At 46.9% G+C, this 23,002-nt stretch overlaps 1 protein-coding gene and 1 long non-coding RNA gene across 2 annotated transcripts in view; one reads left to right on the plus strand and one right to left on the minus strand.

Annotated features, from left to right (window-relative positions):
- The window catches only part of LOC142588992 (uncharacterized), a 172,721-nt gene that overhangs the window by 26,986 nt on the left and 122,733 nt on the right, over window positions 1–23,002 (plus strand). The gene's annotated exons all lie outside the window — the stretch shown is intronic.
- On the minus strand, window positions 2,378–4,663 carry LOC142588991 (uncharacterized). Its single transcript, XR_012829766.1, has 2 exons — window positions 4,560–4,663; window positions 2,378–2,504 (listed from the first exon to the last, which is right to left on the minus strand). It is a non-coding gene; the product is annotated as an uncharacterized LOC142588991 (long non-coding RNA).

A 23,002-nucleotide genomic window follows, 5' to 3' on the forward strand; every position in this document is an offset into this window, starting at 1 on the left:
TAAACACCTTCATTTGCCTTTTAACATGGTGCGAGACCCTCAGGACTTAGATTGTACAATTACGTGAGGTTTAACACGTAATAATAAGATTCACATGCTTTAAATAGTTCAGCTATGTTGCTTTCAATGTCGATGTCTATAGCTAGAGTGCTAAAATCATCTACAAGTACCATGCAGACGTTTCAAAAGTATACTAAGTCTCATTACTTCAACACCAATACATTACACATGCATGCTGTAGAGACGCGTTTTTTTTAAGAACTTTCATGAATGACACGATAAACGCAGCAGGTACGGGATACAGGACCGCAAGTTACGCACATTACACGCACCGACAAGAAAGCAAGATAGGGGTGACACAGGTAAAACATGCGCCATACTGAGTCAAGAACCCTCGTAGGATTGTTTCTTTGCGACATTCCGGCACACCATGCAAGGAATATAGGGTGGAGATTCCCAAATTGCAGCTGTTTGTTAGGCTTTGAAACCATGATGATTTGGGCATTTTTGCACGCTTCTGGAATTTCTTCCCTGTCCCAGCATTCATTCATATAACTTCGTAGATTCTTTACTGATACTTCTTGCTATTTTACAGGATTTTGTTAGGGGTCGTGTGCTTTCCCGACAAAGTGTTTAGAGTTTCCTTCCCCAGTACCGCCTTTCAATGTGCATGTGAAACGGGTCAGTTAAGGTATAGATAGAAAGTGCCTTTGTATGGCTTGGCATTACTCTTGCTCGCGAATTTTCCTGCCATGAGCTTACTGTTAAGGCGAAATCCCTAAGTGGCTCATTGCCCAATGGCCTTGAAAAAAACTCGGCGTCTAATCGAGTGATACATACCAAGTCACGTGACCTGCTCCCAGCCAGCGGCGGGTGTAGAGGGAACGAGCGGCGGGAGCTGACAGAAAAAGACAGGTGTTTCTTCGTTAACGTCATGCGGCGGCCGCACTGACAGTCAACCGCGAAGCGAGAGACACGACGATGAAGGACACTCGCTCGGGGTGTAGTCACCTGAGCCCATTGTACGGTAGGCTTCGGAAGTACGGTACGGCTGAGGATGCTCGCCAAGCGAGAAACCAGGTTCGACGTGCTATGTGGCGGTAGCAAGGCGTTCGACCACGAGACCTGTTTTCCCCTGCAGATAGAATGCAGCGTAGTTGTGTTCAGCCTCCTTTAAATAGTAGTTCTGCGAACACCCGTAAGGTGGAGAGAAGTAATGAACGAAGGGAAAGGTACTACTACGTAAAACACTTACTTGCCTTTGTTTCGTGTTGTCGACAAATTCGACTTTGCCCTGCCATCTGCTAGCCGCCTGGTTAGCTCAGATGGTAGAGCGGCTGCCGCGGAAAGGCGGTGGTCCAGGGTTCGAGTCCCGGAGCAGGACGGATTTTTCTTCAACTATGAGGCTTTTCTTTCGAGGAACCCGTATAGGTTTCCTTTGTAGCAATTGCTACGGACAGGTAGATGTCGGATTTTCCCTTTGTTCAGCCTCCCTTACACGTTAGTAACACTTACTGGCAAGAAGAATGCTGCACCTTTAGGTAGCGCATTAGGTGCTCGCACGTGCCGTTGAGGAGATCCACCTAAAACGCTCCACGGCTAGTTCACACTGAGGCTCGTTCTGTCTTGCAAGAAATCTGACCCCTCCAATCCTATAACTTAATGCATTACCAAGTATGCAGCAGGCTTTCCCCTCCACGTGTTACACGAAGGTAACTTGCTTCCAAACTTTAAAATTCTTCTTATATTTAGGTATCCATACCGCAGTAGTAGTTCAGCAGCTTTGCAAGTTTAAGTCCCTTTTGTGCCTTCTTTCTCGTCATTGGTAGAAGTGACTTTATAATATTGCGACACGCTGATGAAGAAAATGTTTTAACCTTGGTTAGCAGAAGATGACGTTATGGACTTCGCGCGCTGTCTACGATGGTATCCCTATTGAAAAAATTTGTATGAGAATTTTACGAGAACTTCTCTACGCTATTATTGCTCCGTAGACTCAACGATGTCGTATGTGTACGAGAGGACATCGTCACTGAACGAGATCGTTCTCGTATGGGTACATTAAACGAGATTATTCTCGCATAGCTTTGCTTGACGAGATAGTTCTCGCACGTCTATGCTCAACGATATCGTTCTCGTTTGTGTATGCTACATGAAAATGTTCTCGTTCAGCTATGGAAAATGACACTATTCTTGTTTAGCTGCATTCTACAGGTGTTCTCATTCGTGTTGAATGAGTTCTTTTGTTCATGCAATATTTTTGGTGAAGTTCCACACAGTAACATCTACTGCCAACATTACAGCGAGTTAATTTCTATCACATGAGTCGGCCGATGTGCCAGCTCGGAGACAAAGAGGACACTTTTTAGGGCACACAATTAACACAAACCATCTTTATTTTGCATCCCGAAGCATGGTGGCCAGGTGCTTGTTCAGGTCCTTCAGCCTCCTTGCCTCTGTATCCACAGTGCTCGGCGTTTTTGACACAAAGTGCTCGTATGCCTCTGCAAAAAAATGTAAACAAAGCAGCCGGCCCTGTTAGATTCTAACAAGCCATTGGAACTAACATGCACAATAGGTGGCTCCACTGCATAACTGAATGGGCTGGTTCTTGCATGATATTGTGTGTAAAGCGTGAAAATCTCACAGAGAAACAGGAAAAAGAGAACACGGAGGCTTATGAGTTTTCTACCTATGTAAAGTGATATTTCAACATTAACCACAGCAGTTGAAAGCAAGTGCTCGTCCTCACATTGTCTTGTTCCTGTCTCTGTTAAATGTTCGTGTTTTACAAACAATATAAATGGCTGCAGAATTGCAATACAAGACCACAGAAATAGTCTAATACTTTTCCACAAGTATTTTACATTAAATGAACAAGTATAACAAGCTCATGCAAGTGAATACACAGATAGCACAGCTCTTTGCAACCGCACTGCGGAATATGCAGACGGAAAACACTGCATAGATGCCACTGCAGAATTGTTTATAGGAAAGATAAATTCACCTTTAATACTATTATAGAAACTAAATGATAGTTTTTGTGAAAGAGTTCTAGTTTAAGGCCTAAACAAGCTCCATGGCTGTTTGCATTTAAGGAGTGTAAGCATCCTCTGAAAACATGTACTATCGGCCAAAAAAGTAAACGGACCACGGCTTAGGTGGCCTAAGCGGCTGCGGGATCACACCGGGGCGCTGCTATCTCGCTCTGCGCGCTGACCGCGAGAGTGCCCCGGGTGACGCCACACTTCGCCCTCACTCTCACGCGGTGCCTTGTCACGCTTGATAAATTTCTAGTGCGCCGTTCGGTTGCTCTACTGCCGACGGTCGCGACGAAGGGGACCATGCATCGCCGGTAGTCCAGCACATGGCGCTGTCCTGCAGTTGCGGGAGCCGCAGGACATCAAAGCGCGGCATTGAGAAGGAACGGAGACCCGTTCTGATTGTTGTTTTGTTTATGTTCACCTTATCTTTTATATTAGTGCATGTCGGCGGCGTCCACCGCTGCTCGATTTTAGGCAACATCGCGCAAGTAGCCGCAACGGCGGCTACGGTGACGCGCGCTCTTTCACGCCGGTGCGATAGCCGCAGGCGGCAAGGTTTACTGCGGGCACGGTTATATGTCGAGATCACTTTTCCGTCATTGTCTCCAGTGGTACGTTTAATATTAATATCAGCGACGCCTCTGAAAACTGCTTTAATTATATACGACAATGCGTAGGCCGTTATGAAACATTACAAAAGTACGGCCAGGAAGAGGTAATTGGGAAGACGAATAGGAGTAACTATACTCAGTCATGAAAGTTTATTCATGGAAGCATTCCATGGCTTGAAGAGGTCCTAAGTGCGATGAAAAGTTGCCGTCGACCGCGATGACTTGGCTTACTCGCCTTGGCACCGAGAGCACCGCCGCAATAGCTTCGGACGTCCACGCAGCGCTTCCAACTCTCTAACTTATCGTGCTGACGTGAAAAAAGCGTGTCACCGTAGCCGCCGTTAAGGCTACTTGCGCGATATTGCCTAAAATCGAGCAGTGGTGGACGCCGGCGACATGCACTAATATAAAACATAAGGTGAACATAAACAAAAGAACAATCAGAATGGGTCTCCGTTCCTTCTCAGTGCCGCGCTTTGATGCCCTGCGGCTCCCGCAACTGCAGGACAGCGCCATGTGCTGGACTACCGGCGATGCATGGTCCCCTTCGTCGCGACCGTCAGCAGTAGAGCAACCGAACGGCGCACTAGAAATTTATCAAGCGTGACAAGGCACCGCGTGAGAGTGAGGGCGAAGTGTGGCGTCACCCGGGGCACTCTCGCGGTCAGCGCGCGGAGCGAGATAGCAGCGCCCCAGTGAGGCCCCACAGCCGCTCCGGCCACCTTAGCCGTGGTCCGTTTACTTTTTTGGCCGATAGTACATGAGGAACACTGCAGAAAGAGCACTTTAAAAAAAGAACACGAGTGTATTTATCACCAAGGCCAACCCTTGTGTCTTCTTAAATATTTATCAAAAGTCAAACTCAAAACTGATACTGAGGTGCAAGGTGTCCATATCATATTACCTTGTGAAAGCACCGTGGCGCCTGGAGGTTGTGGGACCAACTCGGACGTGGAGATCAGCACTGATCAGCAACACTGCAGTCTGCTTACAGCTTTTCTGCAGGCCCAGCCACGCCTGCATTAAAACAAGTGAGCTTGGTGTCACAAAAGTACTGTATTTACCCGCATAATGATCGCACTTTTTTGTAAAAAAATGGGCGAAAATTCAGATGTTATTCAGATCATTACGCCGGTTAAATTTCCTGCAAAAAGAATTTTTTTTATCCCGCGTTTGCTGCGGGATGGCAACAGGTCAACAAATAGGTGGCTGCCACTGAGTGCAGTGCGGGACACCAAAACAAAAATGGCAGCCGGCGCAGCAAGCTGAACACACCAAATGCGCCGAACGCGATTTTTTTTCTCGCGAGTACATTACATGAATTGAAAGTTTCTTCCGTATCTGTAATGAATAATATCATTAATATCAGTAAGTTTGTGGCAATAACGTAGCCATGTCCACTATGAGGGGGCAGAAACAGATGGGCGTGCTTAGCTGCCAGTGACGTAGAAAGACACGGCGGGCATGCTGCAGAAACTGCGGCATCTGTCTTCACTACTATCCTAATAAAGCACGTTTCCGCTAAGGGTGGGCGAATATCTTAGCTGTGTTACAAGATTTGTTGCGTGCCCACGAGTGCAGATGAAAAGAATTGAAAGGTACCTTTTTTGTTGTTCTTGACCACAACCATTACAAAGCCTACACATAATGAAGGCAATTTTGGTTGTAGCTTTTTTGTCATGGACGTGCAGAAAGTGATGAAAGGAATGAAATCGGGCATCTGCTTAAGAATGTTTGGTGCATGCAGACTGCTTTGTTTGTCTTGAAGAGTTGTTCGCATAGCATCCGACAGATGGTAAGCGCTATCATTAATAGCTAGACATGGCACATGACAGATCGCTGCGGCAAGTTCGGAGTGTGATCAACACAGAAAATAAAAAAAAATCGAATTTCGACGACAAAATTCAGGGCTGCGATCATTACGTTAGTGCGATCCTTATGTGAGTAAATACGGTAAATATAAAAAGTGACACTGTGAACAAAGCAATACTTATTAGGTATAAATAAGACTGAAATGCTGATATTCGCCCATAGAAAGCTTTAAGTAACAAAGTCTGCAAGATAAGAAAAATGCAATGTATGGGCCATCTGTACAAGAACATTAATGGAAGGTCCCTTCATTTTTTTAGTCCCTTCTCCTCCTCATGCATAGATGGCAGTTGGATTAAGTAAACTGGGCCAGATTACCACAAAGTGTAAGCAAAGGTGGTCACTTTGTGGGCCAATTATGATAGCATAGCACGACACGCATCCCTAGTCGTTTTAATGTGTTCTGTAATGCTAGCCATCTTATAGGCCCTACAGTGTCAAAGCATCCATAACCCTAACAGCGTTACCCAGTAGGGATAACCAATAAGTGTCCACAGCAGCACAACTCAGCATATCTATCAGGAGGCTTTTGTTACACTTTTACAACTCTCCTCCTATGGCTTCATCCCAATTTTTGTCAATACAAGCTTGAAGCATCTGCAGAAGCTGAACGCACCAGGGCACCATAAGAAATACCACATCTTTCTACCCAATTCCCTGTTTAATATAAGACTGGCAAGTTCACTATCATGTGTAGAACAAACCAAACTGTTCTGGAATCAAGTAATCTTCCACTACCTGTGAAAAAGAAGGATGCAAGAAAGAGTACGTAGAGCACAGGGGTGTTGATGGATATTAAATACCACTGTCGTGCAGTAGACACTACGTCGGCAAAACAGGCTGGATTTGCAACCATGTTAACTGAATGCTCAGGTCATTTTGTGGTCACTTGGTAGTGCAAAGCTCACTTGCATTATTTTGTTTGAAAACTGTGCAACTGTGGCAATGTATAAGGACCATAGGGCTGGCGAAATTCGTTAAGATTTCCTTATATGTGTGACAGGAAATCTGCAAGTTGGCTCCACCTCCAGTGGACTATCAGACAGCAAGACTGCTTATTTATCATTGTAAAACAAGCGTCATAGTAGCCATGCCATGTGTCCTTTTCGCAATTGTGTGAGCAACATGCATTTTCGATTCCTCTGTTCTTGCCCTTTCACCTCTCGCTTTTAAGTGCCGTGCAAGCAGTAAAACTGGATGGTTGTTAGACTTATGTCCTGTCACTTCCTCACCTTCGTTATGAATTGTGCATTAAATAAGGCTTTTTTTGGTGAAAGAGTGCTACTTTAAGGCATAAACAAGTTCCATGGCGGTTTGCATTTAAGCATCTTCTGAAAACATGTGCATGAGGAGCACTGCAAGAAGAACGCTTTAAAAAAGAACACGAGTGTATTTATCACCAAGGCCAACTCTTGTGTCTTAGCATATTTCTCAAAACTGATACTGAGGTGCAAGTTGTCTATATCATATTACCTTGTCAAAGAAGCAAAGCACAGTGGTGCCTGGACGTTGTGAGGCCAACTCAGATGTAGAGATCAGCACCAGCACTGATCAGCAACACAGTAGTCTGCTTACACTCTTTCTGCAGGCCCAGCCACATCTGCATTAAAACAAGTGAGCTTATTCTCACAAGAGTATAATATAAAAAGTGACACTATGAACAAAGTAATTCTTATTAGGTATAAATAGGAATGAAATACTGATATTCGCCCATAGAAAGCTTTGAGTTAACAAAGCCTGCAAGATAAGAAAAGTGCAATGTATGAGCCATCTGTGCAAAAACATTAATCGAAGGTCCCTTTTTTTCGCTTCTGTCCTCCTCGTGCATAGATGGCAGACAGGTTAAGTAAACTGGACCAGACTGCCACGTAGAGTAAGCAAAGGTGGTCACTTCTTCGAGGAGCAGCCTACAGGCTGCTTCTTGAAAGAGTACTAGAAAATGCGAATAATGCATGTATGCATTATCCACAAGAGGCCTTGTTTCTCTGAGAATGCCACAGCCAATCACATATTTCAAATTGACCATATTAAAATGCATGCAAAGTACAGCATGGCTTTGAGGGTACTCCAGACTACTGAAATTCACATCAGCCAAGTTCAGCAGACAACACCATAATTAAGCCTCTAGAAGTTGTGCATTTTACTGCAAGTTAACAGAATAATGAGGAAGGGAAGGTGAGGGAGATGGTGCCACTATAGCATAGTTCAAGCTCTATCCCACATCATGTGCAGAAGGGCAAAGAATGCCCAGCTTTTGGTTATACTCGCACCTGTGACCACTGCACCATGTTGACAGACATGCGTAACAAGCAGTTCGTGATAACACATTATTATATCCTGCAACTGACGTGACATCAGAGATCAGCTTCAAGCTTGACGCTATGCTATACTAGGGGCAGATAATGAACTGGCTACATTAAAATCTAAAGCAGAAGTGTTGAACATTGTTTGCCAAACCTGCCAGCCTCTGCACTTCATATCTGCAAGAATTCTACACAGAAATCCTGTGTTGGAAAGACAGCACGCACTTTCCTAAAGCTTTCTCTCAGCGCAAGAGTATAAGCGCCCAAGCGCTCTCAGCGCCCGCATTTTTCTATGCATACATTATTAACCATTATTTACCTTGACACGCTGTACACAAACAGCACACTTGGAAAAGCAGAAACTAATCGGGAAAGTTGGCAGGTACCAAATACACGAACAGAACCTAGAACACATAAATGGCTGTGACTGTTTTGTACGTACCTTGTCAAAGCAGGCAGATCAGATGCTTTGTCGAGCTGTTCAGGCTGCATAGTGCCGCAGTCTCCTTTGTGGTGCAGAGATGCCTCCGTCTCTGGAAATTGTGACATCCCTAAACAATAAAAGCTTATTGTAATCACTGCTGAATCTGCAAACTTGTGATTTAACAACACAGCGTCAAATTGTGGAAAGCTCTCGTACAGCCAGCTACAAGAAGCTGCATCCGCTTAGACAAATTAAATATTTCATTCTTACATCACAGGCAGTTATTCAACGTGTCAAAGGCACGAAAACAAACAGAACACTAGACACAAGAAATACAGGTTGCCTTGGCGACAATCTATAATCATCAAAGTTTGCATACAAGCTAAAATCTTCTCACGAGTCAGATCATTTGCACAACACATCAACGTACTTCTAGAATTGTCTATACGATTTCTTGCTGAGAAATTACGTACAGAAGCAGTGACATTCCCTGCTTGCATTTTTCTGCCCGTTCAGACCAAGCGATGCCCCGGCGCTAGCATACTTCATAACAAAAAGAAAATAAACAATAGATGAAGCTCTCAACAACATCAATCTCGGGGTAATTTTCGTGAAACGTTTTGCTAAATGTGCACTACGATATCGAACGAACATTAGGGAATCACTGTTACTGTTTTTGTAGCTGTACTAATCTTCTGCTGCGCATGACAAGGTACACTACATGAACCATAAGAATGCGCTAGGCGCCGGACTTACCTTCTGAGGCGAGTGCTCCTTCGTGTCCGTTCACGCCGCATCAAATGCACCAACAGTCCATCCAGCGTAGTGTTGAACTGCGGTGAACTACAGCACGCGATAGCACAACTATCAACACATTCTTCCGTGCACTGTGAGCCGAGGCGGGAGCGGCGACAGTACACCAGCTTCTCATGAGCCGGGCACAAAGAAAGCGCGTGTGGACCGCACTACGATAACCAACAACGGCGCACCGCAAGAAACATACAGCGAGCTAATAGCATTGCACAGGACCCAGGGCTTAGTGATCGTTAATTCACACAAAAAAGGAGCACATGTTCTCTAAGCACCGCGTAAATATGATTAAACGATCAGTATCATGGCCACGCATGCTTATATCGCCTTTCCGTTTCTCTACCACGGTTGCGCCTTAAAACCACGGCGCTGCAAGTTTGCTTTCTTTTCCTTCCCTCTTCTCCGCCCTTAAACTGGCTCTCTTAACTACTACACGCAGAGCCGAGAAACAGCGCGCGCTTTAGATCCTATAGATGAGATGAATATTTACAATTATTATTAGGGTTATAATTATATTCGAGTGCTGATTGCCGTGTTATAGTTTGTTAACGAAACTACCCCTCAATTCTAAATATTGTAAGGCAGTTTGTCGTGTGCGTATCATGGCCACGCATGCTTATATCGCCTTTCCGTTTCTCTACCACGGTTGCGCTTTAAAACCACGGCGCTGCAAGTTTGCTTTCCTTTCCTTCCCTCTTCTCTGCCCTTAAACTGGCTCTCTTAACTACTACACGCAGAGACAAAGAAACAGCATGCGCATGCGATCGCATAGATGAGATGAATACATATATATAGAAAAGCATCAGTCATAGCTCCCGAAGTATAATATAATATAATATAGAGTAGCTCTCGAAGATAGCTAATCCGGCGGCTAGCTTCCCACGCTATGCGTGCCGCCCTCGCACCTGTGAAAGCTTTTCCTAGACGCTAGAGCTAAACTATTCCTGCGCAACCTTGAGCGATCGGAAAGCGCGTTTTCCACGCCTGGCCGGCGGAGAGGGGAGGCTTCGTTCCGGCCGCGAAGCTCTCCACATCCCCGTAAGGAGCCAGGTGGTGGTCTCGTGATGACGATGCCCTCTCGGTGAGCGCATATTTCCCCCCTCATCTTTTAAGAGATTCAATACATACAAGCATTTGTCTCGCAAACCAGAATTATTTCAAGGGAATTTTCCACGTCTCAATAATTTCTCTCGTCGTATTCGAGTGCTGATTGCCGTGTTATAGTTTGTTAACGAAGCTTCCCCTCAAGTCTAAATATTGTAAGGCAGTTTTCCTAGTCTCTAAAGCCGCTCGAGTTCACGCTGCTCCTCTGGCGGCCATTTTTCCAAGAAATTATGCCTTCCAACCGACAGTCGCGGACAACACCAGCCCCTTTCCACATAAGTATGAGGCTCGGAACAGGAGCTATAGCGCTTGAAAGTAACCGCTGGCTTGACGAACCAACCGACTGAGCTACCTTTCCGGGCAACATTGAAGGATCACGAGTTCAAATCACAAGTTATGTTCCTTTTTTTCCCCTTTCATTTTTTTTCTTTTTTTTAATGTCTTTTCCTTCATTTTATCACTGTACGGAAACCCTCCTAAAAGAAAAAATTATATATCCTCAATTATGTGTGGCCACACATGTGCAGGTCATAAATACCAGGTTCTCTAGCCGAGTGCTATCTATGCGGTATAACCGAGCTCAGATTGGCCCACCTTGACTGATCAAATTGGGCACCACTGTAGGTTAAATGAGGCGTACAACTCCTGCGGGACCCGCCGTGGTTGCTCAGTGGTCATGGTGTTAGACTGCTGAGCACGAGGTCGCGGGATCGGACCCCGGCCACGGCGACCGCATTTCGGACCCCGGCCACGGCGACCGAAATGCGAAAACATCCGTGTACTTAGAATTTCGTGCACGTTAAAGAACCCCAGGTGGTCGAAATTTTCGGAGTCCTCCACTAAGGCGTGCATAATCAGAAAGTGGTTTTGTCACGCAAATCCCCATTCTCCAATTTTTAATTTAAATCCTGCGGGGACGGTAGAGCATCCGTCTCCAGTGCAAAAGGACCGTGATTCAAATCCCGGTGCAGCGCAATTCTCCATCGGAAAATACAAAAAAAACGTGTGTTGAGAAAATTGCACAAACAGGCCTGGAGTGCGGCCTGATCCCGGTGACCAGAACCGGTAACGCACTCTCTCACCAGAGCAGGATTGGCCACCCTGGTGCAGTACTGGGCCACAACCTCCTATATGAATACAACAATCAAACCCCGGCCCTCAGGCCCCAGCAGCCGCGAAGCAACTGACCACGGCGGCGGTCAGATCTGTGACGCTGCAGAGGGTGCTAAGAATACCTGGCTCCGGACAGGCCGCCATTGGAATCTGAACCTGGCAACGTTTAACGTTAGAACGCTATCTAGCGAGGCGAGTCTAGCAGTGTTATTGGAGGAATTAGAGGGTAGTAAATGGGATATAATAGGGCTCAGTGCGGTTAGGAGGACAAAAGAAGCATATACAGTGCTAAAAAGCGGGCATGTACTGTGTTACCGGGGCTTAGCAGAGAGACGAGAACTAGGAGTCGGATTCCTGATTAATAAGGAAATAGCTGGTAACATACAGGAATTCTATAGCATTAACGAGAGGGTGGCAGGTCTTGTTGTGAAGCTTAATAAGAGGTACAAATTGAAGGCGGTACAAGTCTATGCCCCTACATGCAGTCAAGTTGACCAGGAAGTCGAAAGCTTTTATGAAGACGTGGAATCGGCGATGGGTAAAGTCAAAACAAAATACACTATACTGATGGGCGACTTCAATGCCAGGGTAGGCAAGAAGCAGGCTGGAGACAAGTCAGTGGGGGAATATGGCATAGGCTCTAGGAATAGCAGAGGAGAATTATTAGTAGAGTTTGCAAAACAGAATAATATGCGGATAATGAACACCTTTTTCCGCAAGCGGGTTAGTCGAAAGTGGACGTGGCGGAGCCCGAATGGTGAGACTAGAAATGAAATCGACTTCATACTCTGCGCGAACCCTGGCATCATACAAGATGTAGACGTGCTCGGCAAGGTACGCTGCAGTGACCATGGAATGGTAAGAACTCGAATTAGCCTAGACTTGAGGAGGGAACGGAAGAAACTGGTACACAAGAAGCCAATCAATGAGTTAGCGGTAAGAGGGAAAGTAGAGGAATTCCGGATCAAGCTACAGAACAGGTACTCGGCTTTAACTCAGGAAGAGGACCTTAGTGTTGCAGCAATGCACGACAATCTCATGGGCATCATTAAGGAGTGCGCAATAGAAGTCGGTGGTAACGCCGTTATACAGGAAACCAGTAAGCTATCGCAGGAGACGAAAGATCTGATCAAGAAACGCCAATGTATGAAAGCCTCTAACCCTACAGCTAGAATAGAACTGGCAGAACTTTCTAAGTTAATCAACAAGCGTAAGACAGCGGACATCAGAAACTATAATATGGATAGGATTGAACAGGCTCTCAGGAACGGAGGAAGCCTAAAAACAGTGAAGAAGAAACTAGGAATAGGCAAGAATCAGACGTGTGCGTTAAGAGACAAAGCCGGAAATATCGTTACCAATATGGATGAGATAGTTCAAGTGGCTGAGGAGTTCTATAGAGATTTATACAGTACCAGTGGTACCCACGACGATAGTGGAAGAGAGAATAGCCTAGAGGAATTCGAAATCCCACAGGTAACGCCAGAAGAAGTAAAGAAAGCCTTAGGAGCTATGCAAAGGGGGAAGGCAGCTGGGGAGGATCAGGTAACAGCAGATTTGTTGAAGGATGGTGGTCAGATTGTTCTAGAGAAACTGGCCACCCTGTATACGCAATGCCTCATAACCTCGAGCGTACCGGAATCTTGGAAGAACGCTAACATAATCCTAATTCATAAGAAAGGGGACGCCAAAGACTTGAAAAATTTTAGACCGATCAGCTTACTGTCCGTTGCTACAAAGTATTTACTAAGGTAATCGCAAATAGAATCAGGAACACCTTAGACTTCTGTCAACCAAAGGACCAGGCAGGATTCCGTAAAGGCTACTCAACAATAGACCATATTCACACTGTCAATCAAGTGATAGAGAAATGTGCAGAATATAACCAACCCTTATATATAGCTTTCATTGATTACGAGAAAGCGTTTGATTCAGTCGAAACCTCAGCAGTCATGGAGGCATTACGGAATCAGGGTGTAGATGAGCCATATGTAAAAATACTGGAAGATATCTATAGCGGCTCCACAGCCACCGTAGTCCTCCACAAAGAAAGTAACAAAATCCCTATAGAGAAAGGCGTCAGACAGGGAGATACGATATCTCCAATGCTATTCACAGCATGTTTACAGGAGGTATTCAGAGGCCTGGATTGGGAAGAATTGGGGATAAAAGTTGATGGAGAATACCTTAGCAACTTGCGATTCGCTGATGATATTGCCTTGCTTAGTAACTCAGGAGACCAATTGCAATGCATGCTCACTGACCTGGAGAGGCAAAGCAGAAGGGTGGGTCTGAAAATTAATTTGCAGAAAACTAAAGTATTGTTTAACAGTCTCGGAAGAGAACAGCAGTTTACGATAGGTAGCGAAGCACTGGAAGTGGTAAGGGAATACATCTACTTAGGGCAGGTAGTGACCACGGATCCGGATCATGAGACTGAAATAACCAGAAGAATAAGAATGGGCTGGGGTGCGTTTGGCAGGCATTCTCAAATTATGAACAGCAGGTTGCCACTATCCCTCAAAAGGAAAGTGTATAACAGCTGTGTGTTACCAGTACTCACATATGGGGCAGAAACCTGGAGGCTTACGAAAAGGGTTCTGCTGAAATTGAGGACGACGCAACGAGCTATGGAAAGAAGAATGATGGGTGTAACGTTAAGGGATAAGAAAAGAGCAGATTGGGTGAGGCAACAAACGCGGGTAAACGACATCTTAGTTGAAATCAAGAAAAAGAAATGGGCATGGGCGGGACATGTAATGAGGAGGGAAGATAACCGATGGTCATTAAGGGTCACGGACTGGATTCCAAGGGAAGGGAAGCGTAGCAGGGGGCGGCAGAAAGTTAGGTGGGCGGATGAAATTAAGACGTTTGCAGGGACAACATGGCCACAATTAGTACATGACCGGGGTAGTTGGAGAAGTATGGGAGAGGCCTTTGCCCTGCAGTGGGCGTAACTTGGCTGATGATGATGATGATGATGATGATGATGACCACATCGACCGCCCGGTCCGCCGCAATAACGTTTATAGACCTCTTTGGGTGTCCCAACTACTAGCCTATGCGCACCATTTAGCCCGCAGCCGTTCCCGCCACCGCAGCGCTGCCATCGACCTCCGCGCCAAGCGTCCGAGCGTCGTCTGCTATAGCCTGGCACGGTTATGGGTGTTTGTCGCGGCACTCGGCATTTACATGGTGCTCGCTGAATAAAGCAGCCGTTATTTCTTTCTGTTGTTGTTTAAGCTGAAGTATAATACTTTACAGACACCATACCTAGGGGTGCAGGTCGGAAGAAAGGAATGAGATGAAAAAAAAAAGTGGGTCCACAAACCAAAGTGCGCACGCAATGTTAACGCTCGGTGACCCACACTTCGCCGGTACGGGCGTCTCCGTGAGCGCAAAACTTGGACCGGACGCAAAAGAGCTCGACCGCCAGCCACGTGCACGAGGACAGTAACAAGGCACATGCAGTGAGAAAATAAAATCGGCTACAGCACAAGAAGCGCAAACACCCGCAACTAACGTGCACATGTCAGCAGAGCAGCACCGCTCACTTGGTGCAGAGCTCGACCGCAGCGCCCTCACAGTCCCAGAAACTAGTCGCGCCTTGCTCGAAAGGAAGAGTTGTGCAACTGAGAAAGTAACTATAAGTCTCGGTCCGAAATGAGGGGAAATGACGTCTTTTGTTTACTTCGCCGTCTGTGGTTCCGGTAACCGTGATCGCATGGGTAGCGTGGGGGTAGTACAGGCGTATTATTTCAATGTCCTTGCGTGTTTTAGGCGACCTTTTTCAACAACTTTGCTGACATTGCTTTCAACAGCGAGGACAGCCTGTGGAGCAGCCCTATCAACCGGACAGGGCCGTGAAATCTGTTTGAAGTTCGCAGCACATCGTGGTTTGGTTTGTGAATGTTAGAAGGTGTTCGTGTTTCTCAGCGACGTAATCGACGACAGATTTGGCGTCGAGTGGTGTGCACTTTGTTCAGGCTTGTTGTGCGCCGTTCTACGGATGTGTACTGTTAATGAGTGGTGTTGCTTGTGCTTCGGAAAATGGTGCCACGCCGGCGGGATTTGCTTTCTTGTAAAAACATCCGTACCGTCTTTGGCGAGTGCTTTCGGAAACTGCTCGCCTTTTGTGCGTGTGTGTGTGTGTGTGTGTGTGCGTGTGCGTGTGTGCGCACGCGCGCGCTTCTGATATGCGTCGAATGCGTAGGAACGTCCGTACAGTCTTTCATGAGTGCTTTCGGAAACTGCTCGCATTCTGTCTGTGTGCGCGCGCGTGACATTCGTCGTTATTGCGATTTGCAAAGGTGTTTTTCATTTGGTGACTGCGTCCGCGAACGCCAGGATGTGATACACGTTCGTCATTTAAAGACCCTGCTTCAGTGTATGGTCACTTACATTTTGGTTGCTTGGAGGTCAGCTTTCAACACATGGCAAGGCATTGCAGTGTGCTTAACCATCATTGGCACACGAACTGCTTTGTCATTTCTCCTTTAAATTCAAATTCAGTTTTGTGTTGTATGTAGGCAGATAATGGTCACCAAGTTGCGACGCTCATCTCGTTTTTTGCCACTGCTGTGCACATATGAGGATTTTTTACTAGGTCAAGCTCTCTTAGCAAGTTGTGAAACACTTAGTGCAAATAATTTTTCACAGCAGTAACTGTGATCATGACCACAATTGATCACATGACATATTTAGGGATTGTTATTATCATATCTTTTATTTATTTGTGACAAAGTGCGATGGATTTTGACTGCTATTTTGGCTATCTGTTCACCAACCTATTACACTGTTTTGTGGTTGTGCTTTTTATTTTTATATGTGGGCATGCATGGCCAATCCCATGCCTACCTTTTACAATTTGACATAAACACGCACTAACATGCTCTTAGCAGATTTGTATTTGACAGTATTGTGGTTGACGCACTTGGCTATTTGGAAAATATGCAGGTTCAAGTTCGCAAATTACTACCTCTGACTGATATCTCTGATGCAAAGCAATATTATTAGGATGTGACAAAGTGCATGCATAATTTGTCACTGATCAAGCTTCCTGCAATAAACTTTGCCAACTCGTCCTTGTTTGAAGTGTTTCCAATGTACTATAATCACATTGCCAGATTATTGCGTGCACAAACAAACATATAGCATTTTATTATGAGACTTTGATGGTACCTGACTCCTATGTTGCAATAAAATCTTAGGCAGATCTACTCTGAACAAAGGATTCATTCTTTATGATAGCTTTCGACAATATCATGGTGCTATCCAGTGCCTATTGGCTGGTCGAGGAATGCGTCATGCAAAGGCAGTAGTATCGCCATAAGTGTTCATCCGAGAATATGTCCCCAAGTGAAAATCATTGCATCAAAAGTACTGACACCAGCTTTGATGGGGAAGTATATGTGTTCGTTGCATGAAATTCCAGAAGTTGAACTCTGAACATCTTATTTGCTCTGTAGTTTATGCTGGTATATATGTGTCACAATGGTTCAATGTGATCATACAGCACATTGATCACGCTCTTGCATGTACTACAAACAACTCATCATAAATCTCACTGTCATTAATGAGCTTTTGTATGCACTACGACTTGAGTACACACACCTTGTATGCAATTCATAGTCATCCTCAAAGATCAAGTTGCTCATACGACTACAGTGCGTACACATCACACGCCACATCACACACGTCATACATAATCTCGTCAGGTCTACGCAACTCATCGCACACATGTCATACAAGCTCTACGCATTCTTATCGCACATCGCATAAATGTCGTGCACTTCGTAAAAGTCTGCGTAGCACATCATACAGATATCGCTCGTTTTCTATGAGAGTTCGTTCAATACGCATTTCATATCGTTCATTTCTCGTCAAATCTGTACGACATGCATACATATCGTTCAATTTCTCGTCAAATCTGTACGACATGCATACATCTCGTTCAATTTCTCATACAAATTTTTCAATAGGGATCAGCTCCTACAATTATTGAAAATATCCTGTAAATATGCGTCTAACTTTTTTACACCCTGTAACCTTTTTGGTGGAGGTTGCGGGATCATTATCAATACGGATTTACTCAGCGCGATCTGTTTGGCTGCTTGTACAATGGCAGATCAAGGGCAGGATCCTTCGGCCCCGTCGGTACCCACGCCCACCGTCATTCTAGCACAATCCCGCAACGCAGGAGCCTTTTCTGGCACCGACGATACTGATGTTTAACACTGGTTTCAACTATATGAGCGGGCTAGCGGTAGCAACAACTGGGATCAGACCATCATGCTCGCTAATTTGATATTTTACCTCGTGGGCACGGCACGCGTCTGGTTTCCGACACACGAGGAGGAACTTACCAGCTGGGTGAATTGTAAACAGACGCCCAAAGGTTTGTATGGCAAGCCTGTTGGACGTCAGCACGCCGCCCAAAAAGACGTCATTTCGCGAGTCCACACGTGCAATAACTCCTACTTCACGTACATCCAGGACATACGCGATCTGTGCCGCAAAGTGGACTCGAAGATGTCCGAACCTGGTAAGGTTGCACATATCATTAAGGGCGTAGCAGATGATGCCTTCCATCTCCTTGTGTTCAAGAATTCTTCTACTGTGCAAGCCATTATTATCGAATTGCGGCCGTTTGAAGAACCGAGGAGTCGCCACATTGCCAAGCCATTTCCCCGCCTTCCCAACACGGCTTCTACGTCCACCTGCAAAGACCTTCGCACTCCGCCCAAGCCCAATCGCTTTGATGACATTGTACATATCATGCGACGTGAAATAGAAGCCGCATGTCCTGTCACGACCCCAACCGATGGCCCTGACAATTACCAGGCGACCGTCTCATTGATGCTGTCCGTCGGTCGCCAAGAATTGGGTAAAGTTGGCTTGGCCAACATCTGCTCAGTTAGTCGGCCTGATTACACTTCGTCCAGCGATGTCATACGCACCCGTATCCTGAATGCCCTACCGCGGTATCGCAACGCGGCCGAATAGCGTACTACAGATGACAGCCCTATATACTTTACTTGTGGGCGTATCGGCCATATTTCATCTCACTGCCGGTCTTCGTTGAATTCGACCCCCTGGTCCTACCTGCCATCCCCCGTCCCTCATGCTGCTCCTCGGTACCCCCGCAAACGAAGCAAGTAAGTTCTGACGACACTTCTCTTCCTACCAGCTCTAGCGGCTCTCCTTCGCCACGTCGCCGCTTCTCCCGATCGCCCGCATCACGCCGATCACCGTCCCCTAGCTCCTTCCGACGCACCCACTCGAAAAACTAACGGTTGTAGTACCTGGAGCTGAGGCTGCCAAACCGACCCGACGCAAAAATCCCCTTCTCACCTTGCCCACACATCGGAACCTCATTAAAGTGAACGTGGATGGTGTACCTATTACGGCTCTCATTGACACTGGCGCGCACATATATGTGATGAATGCTCAGCTTTGGAATCGTCTCAAGCGTGTCCTCACTCCAGTCCCGTCGCCTGTGGTCCAAGTCACCGACGGTGAAACACCAACCGTTATTGGCATGTGTCCTGCTTGCGCGACTGTCGCCGCACATCATACTGCTGTTTTATTTTATGTTCTAGAGCACGGGGGGGGGGCTCATTAACTCATCCTGGGCCTTGGCTTTCTTTCTACCCATTTTCCTTTGATAGACTGTTCTGCTGGTGTTGTGCAACTCCCTCTTCCTGCTGCTACTGACCCTCCTGATATTTCTTCGATACGGCTACTTTCCACTCAGCATATTCGCCTTCCTCACCGTGCCGTTACCTATATTGGTGTCACCCCGATTCCTCTGTACCAGACGGTACTACATCGTATCCCCTAATCCGGATGTCCTGCTCTCGCATAGCGGTGCCTTTCCTCACACCGTCACTACCATTTGGGACAACACGTCCTCCTTTCCGCTTGGGAACTTTGAACTCTGTACAAATGTACTCCCGCGCGGAACACCCCTGGCGCAGATAACGCCAGCCAGAGATTACCACATTTCGGCTTTAACTTGGAACAGCTCCTCGTGTTCAACTGTTTCTTTGCCCCCTGTTCCTTAAGACTTGAATTGCCTAACGAAAATGATTGCACCCGACCTTCCGCTCCCGCGTGCTCAAGAATTACGTTGCCTCCTTGCCTCATACTGGGACATATTCGACATTGGAGAGTGCGTTCTAGGAGAAACATCTGTCGTAAAATATCGACTAAACACCGGTGATGCGAGCCCGATGCATCGGCGACCCTACCGCGTCTCGCCTACTGAGCGACATATCATTCAACATGAAGTTGATAAGATGTTTTCTCGAGACGTCATCGGACCTTCTTGCCGCCCATGGGCCTCCTCTGTTGTACTAGTTAAAACGAAGGACAACAGTTGGTGATTTTGCGTCGATTACCGAAGCCTCCACAATGTAAATAGGAAATATGTCTATCCGCTACCACGCATTGACGATGCCCTGGATCGCCTGCATGAAGCACAATATTTTTCGTCCATCGACCTTCGCTCCGGCTACTGGCAAATTGCCGTCGATGACATGGACCACGAGAAGACCACTTTTATTACTCCTCAAGGCCTGTAACAGTTAAAAGTGATGCCTTTTGGTTTATGCAATGCCCCCGCCACATTTGAACGAATGATGGACGCCCTCCTACACGGTTTCAAGTGGTCCATCTACTTCTGTTACCGAGACGACGTGAGCGTTTCTTCTCCGACTTTTGCTACACACCTCGAACGCCTACCGACGATCCTATTTGATTCCCGTCAGGCGACGCTACCACTAAATTCGTCCGAGTGCCAGTTTGGTCGTCGTGAAATTTCTGTGCTCGGGCACCTCGTCTACTCTTCTGGTGTTCCTACTTGCTCCTACTGATGCTCCTACTTCCGTTGGTGTGTCCGAAATTTTGCGAACGTTGCGCGCCCTCTCAATGAGCTTCTCAAGCAAGAGGCCGCCTTCATTTGGGGCCCTGAGCAAGCTGGTGCTGTCACCGAGCTGATTGGGCTGATTACGTGCCCGCCCATCTCGCTCACTTTGATGCGCCAGCTCCAACAGAAGTCCGAACCGATGCCAGTGGCCACGGTATCTTTGTACAGAAACAACAAGTGTGAGAACATATTATTGCCTACGCCAGCGACGTTCTTTCCTCTGCGGAGAGCAATTATTCTATCACCGAACGCGAGTGTCAGGCTCTCGTATGGGCAGTGGGTAAATTCCTCCCGTACTTGTACGGCTGCCAATTCACAGTCGTCACTGATCACCACGTTTTGTGTTGGCTTTCGTCCCTCAAAGATACTTCAGGGCGCCTTGGCCGCTGGGCTCTGCGCCTTCAAAAATACAACTATTCAGTTGTATACAAGACCGACCGGTTACAACAAGATGCGGACTGCTTGTCGCGCCATCCTGTCGACCCTCCTGACGTTTCTGCGGTCGGCATACCTAATGAAAGCAGCATTCCGGGCAAGCTGGTATTCTATTACTTAGATGATATTGCGCGACAAAAAAAAAACGACTCGGACGTGAAAGAAGACGACGCACCAAGCGCTTGGTGTGCCGTCTTCTCTCACGTCCGTGTCGTTTTATTGTCGCGCAATACCATTTAAGTGCCGGCATACCTGTCATCGTTCTCTCTCTGGCTGCTTTTCGCGATATAGGAGCCGAACAACGTCGGGACGCCTCCTTGGAACACCTTATTCAACAGATCACTTCAACGACGCCTGATCCTTCCCTTCGCATGTCTGAACTTCAAGATGGTTTATTGTACCGATCTAACATGCGTCTGGACGGCCCCGACCGACTCTTCGTTGTTCCTGAGAATCTGCGTCAGACTGTTCTCACCCAGCTTAATGATGTACCGACTTCAGGTCACCTTGGCATGTCACCGATTTAGGACCGGGTTCGTTGGCGCTTTTTCTGGCCTGGTCTATACCGTGATGTCTGCCGTTATGTCGCTGCGTGTGACCTTTGTTAACGACTCAAAAAGCCCGAACACACTCCCTGCTGGTCGCCGGCAACCACTTCACGTACCATCGGATCCATTATTCTGTTTAGGTGTTGATCTTTTAGGCCCTTTTCCTACGTCTGCTTCGGGAAACAAGTGGATTGCTCTAGCAACAGACTACGCAACCCGATGTGCAATCAAATGCGATCCTCCGACAAGCTGTGCAGCCGATGTCGCCGACTTCCTCCTAGAGAACATCATCCTTCTACACAGCGCCATTCGATAGCTCCTCACCGACCGAGGCCGCTACTTTCTTTCGAAAGTTGTCAATGACATTCTACACTCGTGTGCGAGTAAACACAAACTTGCTACTGCTTACCATCCACAAGCTAAAGATCTAATCGAGCGCCTTAAACCACTCCCTTACTGACATGCTGTCCATGTATGTCTCCGCTGACCATCGCGACTGGGACGTTGCCCTGCCGTTCGTCTTTTTCGCCTTTAATTCGTCTCGCCGTGAAACCGCAGGCTTCTCTCCATTCTTTCTCTTGTTTGGCCGCAACCCTAAGCTACCTTTCGAGACCGTTCTGCCTGCTAGTCGGAATTTGCCATCCGAGCACGCCCGCGAAGCGATACTCAAAGCACAAGAAGCACGCCATATTTCCCGACATCGACTTGTGGAGTCGCAGTGCAATTAGCGGCGCTTATATGACGCCTGCCATCGTGACGTCCATTACACAACGCGCGCCCTCGTTCTCCTTTGGTCGCCGTCGTGACGCGTTGGCCTCTCAGAGAAGTTACTTTCACGCTACTCTGGCCATTACCGTGTCTTGCGTCAAGCAAATGACGTCACGTACGAAATCGCCCCTCTTGAGCTAAGCGTGGCTCAGCATCACTCCGACATGGTCCACGTCGCGCGTCCTAAGTTGTATCACTCGCCCACCTCCTAACCAGTACCGAGCCTGTGCTTCAGGTCCCGGGGGTCATGTGGCATGCTGACGAGAAAGTTGTTTTAATCTTGGTCGGAAGAAGACGACGCTCTGGACTTCGCGCGCTGTCTACCATGTTGTCAGCTGCTACAATTACTGTAAATATCATGTAAATATACGTGTGATTGTTTTTAACGCCGTAACAATATTGTTGGAGGAAGAAAGCAGGCCCACTAATGTGAGATAAGGTATATTTATAACAGGTGTATATGGCGCTCAGGAAACGGTCAGTCTTCGTCTTCCTCTAGTTCATGTCACCACCTTCTTTCCCTTCACCGTGGCATTACCCTCCCGGCGGGGTTAGCTCTGTAGCGGTACAAGTTATAGAGCCTTATTTAATAGGAGGACATAAGGCTTGAGCCTGGAAACATGAACAACATCACTGGCTACATTAGGAGGCACTGAAGGATGACCGAATGGGGCGATGTCGTATGTCTCGTCGGACAGTTGACGTAAGATCAGGTACGTACCGGAATAACGAAAAGGTAGTTTTACCGACAAGCCGCCACGACGTGAAGGCGTCCAGGTAAGGACAAGGGAACCAGGAGAAAAATGGTGGGCTCGGCGCCGACGGTCGTAGCGTCACGTTTGAAAAGCATGCGAAACTATGAGGCGATGACGTGGAACCTCTCGGTCCTGGGTGGTTAAGGCAATATCATCGCGAGCGTAACCAGTGCGGGGTGATTTTACTGCGGATGGTAGCAACGTGTCCAAGGGCAAGGTGGGGACGCGGTAGTGCCGTGACCCGACGAGTTGTATGCGAAAGTGATGTATGGTAAAGCGATGTACCAGT

This window comes from Dermacentor variabilis, chromosome 7 (genome assembly GCF_050947875.1).
Source record: "Dermacentor variabilis isolate Ectoservices chromosome 7, ASM5094787v1, whole genome shotgun sequence".
Classification (NCBI taxonomy): Eukaryota; Metazoa; Arthropoda; class Arachnida; order Ixodida; family Ixodidae; genus Dermacentor; species Dermacentor variabilis.